Raw genomic sequence first — 14,023 nt, forward strand, 5'->3', positions numbered from 1 at the left:
CCGCAACTTCAGAGAGTGTTTTCACCAAGAAAACCCAACGTGCGGGGCGAACGTGCCCTGGCCCACTCGACCTCCCACGTCAACCGCTTTTCGAGAAGCATGCTGTTTGTGTAGGACGTGACTCACGACTTTATGGCGGCGGCCCGGTGCGCGGTGAACGGATGAGGCTGATTAGCGACTGCCCGCGGGACACGAGAACACGTCGGTAGGAGAAGCTTGAAACCGTGGGAGTGCGCTTGTAAAAGTGTGCGCTGGACTGAGGAAACTCGGCTCGTGCTTTTCCCCCCAGAAAGCCGAGGAATGTTTCTATCGCTGCTCCACACTTCAAAGACGACGAAACTTGCCATGTGTTTAAATAATGTATTTACCTCAACTAAAAACCTTGTCCAATCTGTAGAAGGATGCACAAAGCATGACAGCTAATAGCCTATGCACAAATGTTCTTTAGCGCTGCGCGACTACTGACTGCACTGTCGTGGTAATTCAATTGAAATCTGAACTTGACCATCAGCTCTACAAATGCTGACAGTTCTGTAAAGTTGTTCGGGCAGAAAGGCGTCGAGATCGATCCGCTGGACAACAAATTGTAGCCTAACTTAATCATTTAGTTGTTTTTGAAAATCACTCACCGACTCCAGGGCGGTATGTCAAGATTATTCCCGACTCTTCCTGGACCCGAGGAAAGTATTAAGTAACTTGTTTTTTGAGTTGCTCAACTTTTGTGAAGCTTCGGCACGGGGACCCAGCCTCGGAAGTGAATCCGTGCGGCTGAACTGATAAAGACGTTTCCAAAGTTTCCCACCTCTCTCCTCTATCCCGCCCGGCACCCGCCCCGTAATTGTAGGCCTATAGGTGCGTGTGTGTGTGTGAGAGAGTGAGAGAGAGAGAGAGAGAGAGAGTTGAAAACGAGAAGGCATGTGTGTCGGTATAAACAGGCATGTTTAGAAAGTGCTGACAGCTAGCCTTCTCATCTCCTGAGATGAACTGAATCGATTCATGACACAAAACAAACAAATAACGCCTGTTCCATGGCTGCACTCATATAGCAACATTTTCACATCCGATACAAAACTTTCACAGTCACATCTTATATCAAACTTTCACGTCACTACACATTTACATGAGCGATCTCTCGTCGTGATATGAACTGGGTTATATAAACTTCCCGAACGATTATACATGCACACTTTGCATGATGCTATAAGCGGCCATCTATGTTTGCATGTCAGGGGGAGTCTGGAACTCTAGATTTGAAACACATAGCCTAGGCTAGATAAGGTCACACACACACACACACACACACACACAGCCACTCTACTCAAACACAAAAGAGGGAAATATATGGTCAAGCTGAAGCAAATTTTCCTCTCCCCCTCTTGTATCCTACCCTCCACCTCTCCCTCTGATTTTCTCTCCCCCATTTCCTCTCTCGCTCTCTCTCTCTCCCCTCTTGCTCTCTCTCTCCTTCTCTCTCCCCCTCTGCCCCCGGCCTGTACTCCCCCTGCAGATGTCTATAAAATGGGGACTGCTCAGCTGCCAGATCGCTCCCCTGATTCAGGAGTTGGACAGAACCTCCCAGACATTCTGATGGGAAAATGGTGACTCAGCCCAAAGCTGACCTCCCCACACTCAGCTGATGCGGCACCTCACCGCGCTCCACTGTTCCAACGCTCTGAGCTGACGCGTCTCGTCACCGCGCTCCACTGTTCCAACGCTCTGACCTGTCCGCTTACAGTGTTATATGTTATATGTACTGAGTGTGTTATATTTATTTTTTATTAGATGTGTTTTTAATTATATTATAATATTCCAATAAGTTTTAGCTTGTTAGAGGGGATGCATCCCCTCTATTGAAATCCGGAGACTTCTTATTATTACAGTGCATGAAAATGCGCTGTACTGTTCTTCCTAGACAACAACTTCTTCTTCTTATTCCGCTTACCACTTTTTCGTATGCAATTTCTCTTGAACAGTTTAACTTAGAAACTTCATTCAAACTTTGTAACGTAGGTATTCAAACGGACAAAGCTGATATGTCTTTTCAACTTTGAAACTTTTATACTTTTTATTAAAGACAAACTTTTTAAAAATCCCTATAGACTTAAAGGGACACCAGGCAACGTTTTCGTGTTAATTAATCATCTTCGTAAGTCGGTATATGGTTAAATGACTCATTATGGGGCGAATAAAGGCTCTCTCGCCCGCCCCTACTGCCTGTAGGAAGAATATCCCACTTGCAAGTTGTTGTATCCTACCCGCCGACCGAAGCAGGATCAGTTTACAGCACAGAGCGAAGCAGCTAGAGATTGTTGCAAACGTGTGTATAATGGCAGAGCCAGCGAATAAGCAGCGAAAACCCTTGACGGAAGACGCAAAGAAAAGGAAAAGAGCTTCAGACCGAGCGAGGGGAGTTTTGTAGAGAAAAAGCATCAGGCTTGCCTGATGTCCCTTTAACATTGCCGATTATGACATCATAATATGGCCATTAAGCAATTAGAATCCTATGGCAGGTGTTCAGGCCACCTGCAGCCTTAGGCTTTAAGCATACAATCTGGGTCTATTAAGACTACACATCCTATTCAACTGTTTCCTCTGCCCAAAACTGTTTCAAAATAAAAGTCCCCACTACAATAATCCACTGTTAAACAATGTAGCCCATTAAACTACTGAACTTTTTACATTCAACTTTTAAACGGTCTACTTTTAAACTATTATTAAACTATCTATCTATTAAACTAGCTGTCTATCAACAACTTTTAAACAATCTACATTCAACTTTTAAACTTTTAAACTTTTAAACTATATACATTCAACTTTTAAACAGTCTACTTTTAAACTATTATTGCAATGCTTTTCTAGTTATTATTATTTTTCTTTTTACCTTTTTGTGCGCGCTATTCAGCCTAAACTGCTTAGCGCATACAAATTTGGTTGGAAGCACCGTTCATTAGATCTTCCAAGGCTTTACCCGTCCCTATCCGTTTTTTAATTTTTTGAGAAGTTTATACTTTTTAGATATTTGTAATTAAAAGTATATTTTTCCCCATAGACTTGAATGGGGGCTGTGATGTCATAATAGAGCCAGCTCTTTCGTTAAGTAGTTCTCAGAGAAGTTCCCAGGCTAATCAGAACACTGGCACAGGTGTCACCTGTGAGGAATTCAACTGTCTCAGCTTCTAAGCATACAATCCAGAGCGGTAGAAAAACAGAGTGGCGACACTCCCATAGACTTCCATAGGAAACAATGGCGGCGCTTTTTCTAGGCTCCTTCGGCGTTATGCAGAGCTCAAAAGTTCCTAACTTTGACATTCACGGCTTTAGCCCCATTCACTTCCATTGCTTTCTGCCTGATATTGTCAGTGGTAAGTAGACGAAGGTACAACGTTTTTTCAATTGGCATATGCATTTCCTATACCAACAGCACTAGTAGAGACTGGTATTGTTCTTTTAGGATTTTGTGCTGCTTGTTTAACTGATATTTATTGCTTAAATGTTGACCGAAATTTTAAAGCCAAAAGTTAGCCTGCAAACCTTGATGTGGAGAGAGGCTAGTTTAAAGATAATGTTCCTACGTCAATAATGAATTTCAGACAAAACACAGTTGGTTAGCCTATTGTAGTAGGGCAACTTTAGATGATAGGTTGGACTTATTTAGCCTAAATTATTCCCCTCTACTCACTTCAATAGATGATGACCTTCAACGCTGGAAGAACCTCCCATTATCCATCATGGGCAGAATCTCAGTAATCAAAATGACAATACTGCCCAAAATAAACTATCTATTCTCTATGATTCCAACCCAGCCCACCACCCTCTGGTTTAAGTCTCGATTCATTAATCACTAAATTCTACTGGAAAGATAAGACCCCAAGGATCAAACTCGCCACTCTCCAAAACCAAAAGCAATGGGAGGACTAGAGGCCCCACACTTCCAGCACTATGCCCTGGCCAACCAGCTCCACTTCATCCACAAATGGCTACACCCCACCCCTCAGACAACACCTGGTTAGACCTAGAACAAACAATCTGTAAAGAAATTAAAATCTCAGATCTCCCTTTCTGCAGTCAGTCGGTCAAAAACATCCATCCTTCAAAGCCCCAACAATTTCAGCTACTCTGACAGCCTGGTGGAGATTCTACCACATCACTGATTCACCTATAGCACCATCAATTGGCTTTTGATTTGGAATAACCCAGATTTCAATCAATAAAAAACACTTAACTTTCACACATGGATGGGAAAGGGCATCACTCACCTTCAACACATTCTTCAAGACAATAATCTGGCCTCATTTTCCTGTTTGGTCCAGAAGCACGGCATCGAGTAAACACTTCTTACAATACCTGCAAATTAAATCATCTATCCTAGGGAAAAAATTAACATCCAGACAGCTAACCTTGACATTCCCCACCAATCTCAGAGCTGCTTAATATTCCCTCTCCCAAAAAATACTCTCCCAAATTTACAAAATTATATCTTGTTCAGAAAAACAATTGGCCTGCCATATCACAAATGGGAATCAGACTTATCAATTACTCCCGGTGCCGACTTCTGGACCAAAATGTGCAAAACATCTACCTCATGACAAAGAATAGTAATCTACAACTAATACAATACAAGGTTCTTCACAGATTCCTACACTGCACATAAATTGGCAAAAATGGGGTTTGGCTCGATCTTTGCACTCACTGCACAAAAATAACCCAGATACATACATTCATGCGGTTTGGCATTGCACTCAATCAACCACTTCTGGGTGAGTGTCACAAAATCTCTCTCTTCCATCTTTGGCTGTCACATCCCAGCATCCCCTTCCTTATGCATACTTGGTGATACATCCACAGTCAATTTAAGCAACTCCGGCAATAAAACACTACTGGTAGCGCTTGACTATCGCCAAGAAAAACAATCCTCATGAACTGGAAATCTAAAAAAAAGCTCACATCACTCATTGGAAAAACTTGTTAACAGACTATATATCATTAGAAAACCTATCAACTACAAACTTAATCAATACTCAGGATACAACCTCTCCTTGGTACCCCTTTATCACCTACTTACAGTCCTGACCCTCTTTGCCTGAGTTCCATCTCCACACGATCATAACACACTTCATCAACAGATACACATATCATTTAACACTAGGCGGGGAGGGTGGCTGGAACTATTATTATTATTATTAGTAGTAGTAATATAAATAGCATCCCTTCTTTCCCTCCCCTTTTATTTACATTCTCTGATAACTTTACTAATTTCACTCTTTTCTCTGCCTCTCCCATCGTTATTCTGCGGGGCCCCATTGGATGGCTTGGGAGACTCGGTCCATGAGGGTCGCTGTGTGGTTTTGGCATTGGTTGGGTCCTGTGGGTTACCTATTGGCCCTGGGCCCCGGTGTGCACCCTCCTCATCGGCTCATGCACACGCCTTGTCCTGGAAGCACACAGCACGCTTTACTCTCTTTTAATCGCACTACATGTTAGGTGACATACATAAACAAAAACTACAAAACAGGCTAGGGTAAGAGTGGAGTGCAGGTAGATGCCTCATCAGGTGTCTATCTGCATGCCTCACTTATTTTAATGCACACATTGTTGAGGCATACATCTTACACAGGGTAAAGTGTGGTGTGCATGGGGAAATCCTGACAGATATTCACCATGCATGCCCACTTCTTTAATGCTACATTCTAGATAGACCCCTCAACCCTAGCCATTCACATACTGTACATATTTAGGTCAAGAGTGGCGTGTTGGGTGAAGGTCTGGGGGAGGAGGTGTGGTTGGTCGTGGTAGTGGGGATGTGTGCATATGCTGGGGGCCTGAGGCGATGGGTGGCACGCGGGTCCTCCCCTCTGTCAGCTCGTCGCGCAGTATAACTGCAGGGGCTGGGTGGAACTGTGGCCATTAATGGGTGCCCAGGTTGGCAATCAGTCAGGCAATCAACCAGGCAATCAGTTATTCCTATTATTATACTTATCATTAATAGAATAATTACAACTCCTCTCCTGAAACCCTCCCTCTCTATGTTCCAGCTTCTCTCCTCCTGGCCCAACAGCAAACCAGCCTTATACATATCACACACACACACACACACACACACACACACATACATCCTCACATACTCACTACCCCTCACCCCCATCCCCACCCCCATCCCAACACCACCTCATTCACACTCTTAGAGCTACCATCCGCACCCCCATCCCCTTCTTTTCATTCCGGTCATCAATTTCATCCCTGATAATCATATCTGTAATCATCCTGGGCATAAATCATCCTTAGCCTTTCTGTTATTAATGTTATGTTGTGTTATGTTTGTGGAAGCCAAGTCAATGTGATGTCTTGTTAAGTTACAGTATGTGTTTATGTAATGTACGTCTGTTTGTCGTATGTAGTATTCATGTGCATGTCGTAGTGTTGCATTTTCTGTAATGTCAATGATGTTTGCAAATAAAAAAAAAAAAAAAAAAAAAAAAAGATGATAGGTTGGTTGTCAACAGGTTTTTATTATGTTTATAATGCTATATTTTTCAAACCTGATTGCGTTAGCTTACTAGCTTAGGTTAGCTAGTCAGCTTATTCACATACATAGAGTTAATGTTAGACATGCTATAAGGGGGAACACAAACTTTATCTTGATAAAATACATTTCATACAGCATGGTAACTCTATATTCAGATGTGCTGGTTATCAATGGGTTTGTGATTAACGCAATTTCGTGTTGGTGTTCTTGGTGTAATAATTTTGATTGCTTTATCTGCCAAGTAATTTGTCAAATACAAAGCGAAGTTTGCATGGAAGGGACTGACGTGACAAGAGGGCATTGCCTTTCATTAAGTCAGTGATCTTTGTAAGTAGGACAAATATCTTTTTTTGGACAACTGAAAAGTGTAGTCAGGTTAATAGGGCATAGATCACTCTGAAAGTAATCCCCAACAAAATCATTCTTTATGTTGTTATTGTTATAGTTTTTGTGTGGACTTGTGGCACCCCTAACCAGCCTTGCAAATGGTTGGCTGTGTATGGGTATGTAAAACTCTTGCTGGCCTCTTGCTGGAGATGGCCTCTTGCTTAGGTTTCTGCTACTTACTTAATGTGTTGTCCCAAGTATACACTGAGTGTTACCTGCTCTGTTCTCTCCCTCCATTCTCCACTGTGCCTGTTCTGCTTATCCAGGACCAAGGATGCAGAGGACAAGAAGGGTGTGCGATATATGACTGGAATGGACAGATAAGATAATTTTTTATGTTTGAGGTCCACACAATGGGGCCCTTACACAAAGGGAGTTGTGTTGATCCAGCATCTTCCACACCTCCCATAACACTCCCGACTCCAGCCAAATGTTGCATCCTCCTTACCATGTCCCTCTTATAGGTGTACACGGAGGGCTACCCATCCCTTCTACATTGTGTCTTTTGTGTAGTTCACACACAAGTGTTGTTCAAATTTTGTAAACTGAAATCTTTTTATTTTTTGGAAACCTAAATGAGTGTCAGACCTCCTTTTTATGTTGCAGTGCCACCATACCTTCCTCCCAGTCTTTTTTGCATTTGTTCCTGTTATTGTTTTAAACACACATTGAAAACTTAATAAAAAATTCTATTGAAAACCTAACATGTATCAGTCATCCTTTTCATGATGTAGTCTCACCAGCCGGCTGAAATATAAGTTATAAGTATTTTATTGAAATAGGCCTAGTTGATTGCTTATTGAGTTACAAGTGTGTTATTGAAACAGTGGGTGTCTTATCTTGCAGTATTAATCAATTTTTTCACATTTAAGTTGTTGATTCTTATTTAGCCTATGTGTTTTTGACATGTTTATGGCTTAGTCTTAAATTGTTACCAAGGCTGTGTGGTGGCCACCTTTATGCTATTTCTCTAAATTAACTGAACAGATTTAATGCATTAATCAAACTTTTAAAATTTAAGCTGTTAGGCTACTGAATGCCATTTATATATTTGATAGACGTTTATTGCTAGTCTTACAATGATGGTGTTGTGTGGTAGATTTGGGGGGGGCACCTTCATCTTCATCTCACCAAACGAACTGAAAAGGACACTGGATTTAATGTCCACACACAAAAAGGATACAAAATGCATAGCCTACGTTTTGACAATGTAAGTAAAGTATATGTAGCGTGAAACAGGCAAATGTAGGAATCCAGGAACAGCTCATGTCCAGCAAGGAAACAAACGTTCAATGTTAGAACTACCAAAGAACATATTTTAGATCGATGTTGCAAACTAATTATACTCGCAATATATAATTGACACTATAATGTAAGCATGCTAACACGTAATAACACTCATTTTTAGTTTGTTGTAATGTTTCCCGTTCAATACTGCACTCGCTGCTGTCTATCCCATTGAAATAACACGACACGCAAAGAGCTGTTTGGAACTGTTGAAGCGTACGTGAACCACGTGACCGCGTGGCGGCGACTTCAAAGAGTGTCGCAACTCTCTTTTTCTATGGCTCTGATACAATCTAGCTCTACCTGAACTACACATCCTGTTAAAGCGTTTCCTGTGTGTCAAAATAAAAGTCCCAGCCATATCTCATGCATTCAGCATTATATCTTCAGAACGGCTTGATGTACATGCTTCAGATTTGGTACGAGTGTTTTTATGGACTCAAAGATGAAGTGAGTTGAAGTTGGAGGTTGAAGGTCAAAAGTCAAGGTCAAAAATACCTTGAGTATGATATCTCAAGAATGCCATGTCACACAAGATTCAAATTTGGTTACTCCAAAAGCACCTTTGCAGTTATCACAATTACCCTACCAACCAGCTAGCAGCAAGCTCAACAGCCTCACCAACACCCTAACCACCAGACTGCATCCCCTTGTGTAATTCCTCGGAATTGCATTTCTAGTTTATTATTATTTTATCTAGAGACATACAATGTTTTTGCTGTTGTTGGTGGTGGAGAACATTTCTTCAAGAAAGTTTAACTTTAGTAAGTCCCATCTGAAAACAAGTGAAGTTTCTAGATGACTCCTTTTGCCTTTCCTTCTGAGTGTCTGTGAGCTGGCCTGGAGAGCAAAGGATCGTCCAGGTGTGGCCAGAAAGTTTGGGAGCTGAGGAAGCATTCCTGAGCATTCCTGACCTTGGACTCAGGGAAACGTCACCAGAGAGAGTGAGAGAGAGACGTATGAATCACAAAAGGAGGTGTGTGTGTGTGTGTGTGTGTGTGTGCGTGTGTGCGTACGTGTGTATGTGTGTGTGTGTGCACGTGTGTGCAGGGGTGTCATCACTTGTGTGTAAGCAGTAATGCCAGATTTCTTGCCAGGCCCAATGTGTTGTATTTATTATATCAGAGACAACACATTCGGAATGGGGGGAAATTCATGCAGGAAGCCTCCCTATTGTCTTTGTGATGGCCTCTATTACATTGTAACACTAGAGTCTTATATGCCATAGTATACTCATTATGGCAGCCGCTAGCGCTGCTAGCGTAGCTAGCGTAGCGCTCATATTGTAACACTAGAGTCTTATAGACCATAGTATACTCATTATGGCAGCCGCTAAGCGTAGCTAAGCAGCTAAGCATGAAGCGCTCATATTGTAACACTAGAGTCTTATATACCATAGTATACTCATTATGGCAGCGCTGGCGAAGCGGAAGGAAGCGTGAAGGCTCATATTGTAACACTAGAGTCTTATAGACCATAGTATACTCATTATGGCAGCCGCTAGCGTAGCTAGCGTAGCTAGCGTAGCGCTCATATTGTAACACTAGAGTCTTATATACCATAGTATACTCATTATGGCAGCCGCTAGCGTAGCGAGCGTAGCTAGCGTAGCGCTCATATTGTAACACTAGAGTCTTATAGACCATAGTATACTCATTATGGCAGCCGCTAGCTAAGCTAGCGTAGCTAGCGTAGCGCCCATATAGGGGTTGGCGAAGGTTCTTTCTTTTTTTGTTTCTTCCGTCATCTACTTCCTGAATTGTTGGTCAACGATTCCCGGGACACCGAAACACCGGGACACATGAGATTTGGTGGCCATGCGCACACACACACACACATCCTGACACACACGCACGCATGCACTCAGGCACACGTGCGTGCGCACACAGGCATGCACATACAGTACAAGCATACACAAACGAGTGGGGGATGGAGTAGGAGATGGAGACAAATTGATAAGAGAGATTTATTTTCGCGGAACAGATGTACAGCACTGAGCGGCTGTTATATTTTGTACCACTATGCGGTACATCTAGTTATAAATGTAATCAAAATGAAGCAGTCCACATCCCAATCACACTGGCCATTAAGCCACATTATGATCTTACTGATTGCTGACAATTTAAGGTAGGCTATGCTCTGTAGGCAGTGTGCATACTTCACAAGAGCTACAGGGATGTTGGAAGTATCTTGTGAGAGTGGGTGCAGATCATAAAAAGGGGGAGGAGGGTTCTGGCTGTTAAATAGACAATTTTAACGCAGTTTGTGAGGGACAGAAATACCATTGGCTAACAGAGCAAGCAGGCTCCGTCCTGTGTCTGACCCAGGAGACGTTAACATTGGTTTCCTGAATTAGGTTATCTATGGAACAATATTAGAATCAAATGCTTTGTGTGCATCACGTTATGAAACTGTAGAAATTATTTGTAACCGTAAAAATTACAAGTAATTGTCGATATTACAAATATTCCCTACACTTTCAAATCTATTCTACGGGTATGGATCGGTTTTACAGCTACAAATCATCCTACAGTTACAAATATTTTACCATTACAAAAATATTTTATAATTACAAATCAATATTCTACGCACAAAAAGTTGTCCTACGGTTACAAATCTTTTTTGCAGATGCACAGACTTTTGCACCACCTTAGGGATGAGAAGTGTCTCATATCTATTGTGTGTGTGTGTATCAGGATTTGTAACTGTAAAACTGATTTGTGATTTAACAAAAAAAATAACACAAACGATTTTAAGTATAACTCGTATGTCCTTCACTTACAAATATATTCCACAGGTACTAAACCTTCCACAGTTGCTGTCTTTCAATTACGAAACTATTCTGCCAATCTCTGCCGCTCGCACAAGTACATTTTCTGCAAGTACAAGTACTTTTGAGCCTGTTCTGGCGCTTCCTGTTGAATAGCCAATAGCGATGCTCATGTTTGGCAAGCCAGTCTGCCTCTGTAACAGATCTCAGTATGTTAGGTTAGATAAACACACCTCCTCAACCATCACCCTGAAAAACCGGCGTACCACAGGGCTGTGTGCTGAGCCCTCTCCTTTACTCCCTCTTCACCTACGACTGTACACCTGTACATGGCTCTAACACCATTGTCAAGTTTGCAGACGACACTACGATGATTGGTCTCATCAGCAACAACAATGAGGCGGCCTATAGGGAGGAGGTCCAGCACCTAACAACGTGGTGCACTGATAACAACCTGGCTCTCAACACCAAGAAGACCAAAGAGCTCATTGTGGACTTTAGGAAGTCTAAAGCTAGCACACACACACCCATTCTCATCACTGAGACTGAGGTGGAGTGTGTCATCAGCTTCAAGTTTCTGGGTGTCCATATATCTGAAGACCTTTCTTGGACCCTCAGCACCTCTATCCTGATCAAAAAGACTCACCAGCGTCTCTTCTTCCTGAGGAGACTAAAGAAGGTCCACCTGTCTCCTCAAATCCTAGTGAACTTCTACCACTGCACCATCAAGAACATCCTCACCAACTGTGTCACAGTATGGTAAGCCATCCGTAAGGCACGCAGCATCATCAAAGAGTGTTCTCACCCCAACCACAGACTGTTCACCCCACTCCCCTCCGGGAGGCGTTACAGGTCTCTCCGCACCCAAACCAGCAGGTTCAGAGGAAGCTTCTTTCCTGCGGCTGTCACCCTACTGAACTCTAGCTCTGCATCCCAGTGACAACCAACAGACTAAAAGAAAATTGCACTACCCTATCCCACCGATAGTGTTCTATCTATTTATAAATGTACATACTGTAATTACACTTATACATAGCCATACTACTGCTCTTCATACTACTCATTCTGCACATATACACTTATTCTTACTACTCTTATAATGTTACTGTTTCTGTACTACAATGGTACTGTTACCACACTGCACATAGCTGTACATACTGTACATATCTGTTTATATGGTCCATACTAAATATCCATATTTATTCAGTCTTTCGGTAATTTAGTTAATACACTTTATATATCTATATTATTCTTACTACTATTATAATGTTACTGCTACTACACTGCATATATCTGTACATGTTGTTCATACTACATAGCCATATTTACAGTCTGCTCGTATAAGGTTACTGCTACACTGCACATATTTAATTCATATTACTGTAAACCACCTTCTGTAAACCAACTGTATACTACTGTCTACACTGCACTATATATCCTGCCCTGTCTATGCACCACCTTTCTATACTTTATATATCACATTGCACTTTTCTGCTTTTACACTTTTGGTTAGATGCAAACTGCATTTCGTTGTCTTTGTACTTGCACTATGCACAATGACAATAAAATGTAATCTAATCTAATCTAATCTAATCTAATCTGTAACAGAGATGCGCTCAAAAAGTCACAACTGAACTTGACAAGCGGTACAAAGTGGAGACAAGTCTCTTACATCGTGAATTCATGCCCAGATTGAGCAATGTTGCAAGGCAACCACATAACCGGTCTCAATAGGATGATCAAAGTTCTCAAGAAACTGATCATTAAAGTTCTCAAAAAACTTGAGGTTGGTATAGGAGGGGGTGTATTGTGCATATCTTCCTGAATATCACTATTATGAGCACAAGTCTGGGCAAATTAATAAGTCAATATTATGAGGACAACAAGTCTTGGCAAATTACAAAGTCGGCACCAGTCAGAGGCCAGATCACCAAAAGTAGGCTATTGGTTTAGCCCACAATATTATATATAAGTATTTTTAAACTACAAAAATACACCTAATAAGTATTTTGATACAAAATTCGAAACCATAATCTTCAACGGAATAAAATACAAATGATAAAATACTATTTTGTATTTGAAATACTGTCCATCCCTGGCTGTTGGCTGCAGCAACTCATAGATAGTACCGTTTTTGTGTGTGTTTTGATCCAATGTGAGCGCTTTGCTATGTTGCCCACCCCAAATTTCTACCAGCCCCCCCACATGTAGCAGGCTAGAACCCCCCCACATGTAGCAGGCTAGAACCGGCCCTGGTGACGTCAGTCAATATTCCACTTCCAGTCCCCCAATGCAAATATCAGCACAGTAGATCAGGCACACTCTTTGTAAAGGGCATCTCAGTGTGGGAGGTGCCTGTGTATGTATCAAGGGGTAGGAACCCTTTTGCTGCGTTTTTATGTTGTTTATTGTTTTTTATCAGCTCTAAAAAGTGTACAAAACATGATATTAATATTGATTGTATTGTAAAAATTGTAATACTGTAATATTATACTGTATTTCATAATTTCCATATAGGAATACATTAATTAAGGTTAGGAGTATGTTGGTTGTTTGTTTTTGAGAGTTATTTTTATCCAATTGCTGCCAAACTTGGCACTTATTTAGCAATAGCTATATGCAACTTTCTACATATTTGCAAATTAATGCAAATCAATATATGTAAATAATGAATTAGTCTCATTTCAAACATACATTTGTATAGTCCAACTATCAGGCTTCAAGGGAAAATAAATATTATTTTTCAAGGGAAAATAAATACTTTCCTTGAGATATGCTAAGGTCACCAACAGCAGTAAGACACAGTAAAGCATGGTTTGTGCATTATTATTTTTAAATGAGTTAAGAGAGAGAGAGAGAGAGAGAGAGAGAGAGAGAGAGATTATTCCCATGCATTCTCTAGTTTGAACGAAGGTGATTTGATCGAAACAATATGAGTTCTCTCTCTAAGTGACAGCAATCAGATGCCGCGTCTCCACTTGAGTACGCTGTGAACTCACGCGAGGCGCGTCCAAGGCAAACAAAGCGCTGTGCGTACACGTCAAGGATCAGCGAGC

The 14,023-nt window shown here is 41.5% G+C and overlaps 1 protein-coding gene across 1 annotated transcript in view; it reads right to left on the minus strand.

Moving 5' to 3' along the window:
- LOC125286149 (growth arrest-specific protein 2-like) overlaps positions 1-753 on the minus strand; it is a 38,452-nt gene extending 37,699 nt beyond the window's left edge. The window contains exon 1 of the mRNA XM_048230915.1: positions 630-753. The gene's annotated coding sequence lies outside the window, so the exon portion shown is untranslated. The remainder of the gene's footprint in view (positions 1-629) is intronic.
- Positions 754-14,023: the final 13,270 nt, after the last annotated feature.

This window comes from Alosa alosa, chromosome 21, assembly GCF_017589495.1.
Source record: "Alosa alosa isolate M-15738 ecotype Scorff River chromosome 21, AALO_Geno_1.1, whole genome shotgun sequence".
Lineage (NCBI taxonomy): Eukaryota > Metazoa > Chordata > Actinopteri > Clupeiformes > Clupeidae > Alosa > Alosa alosa.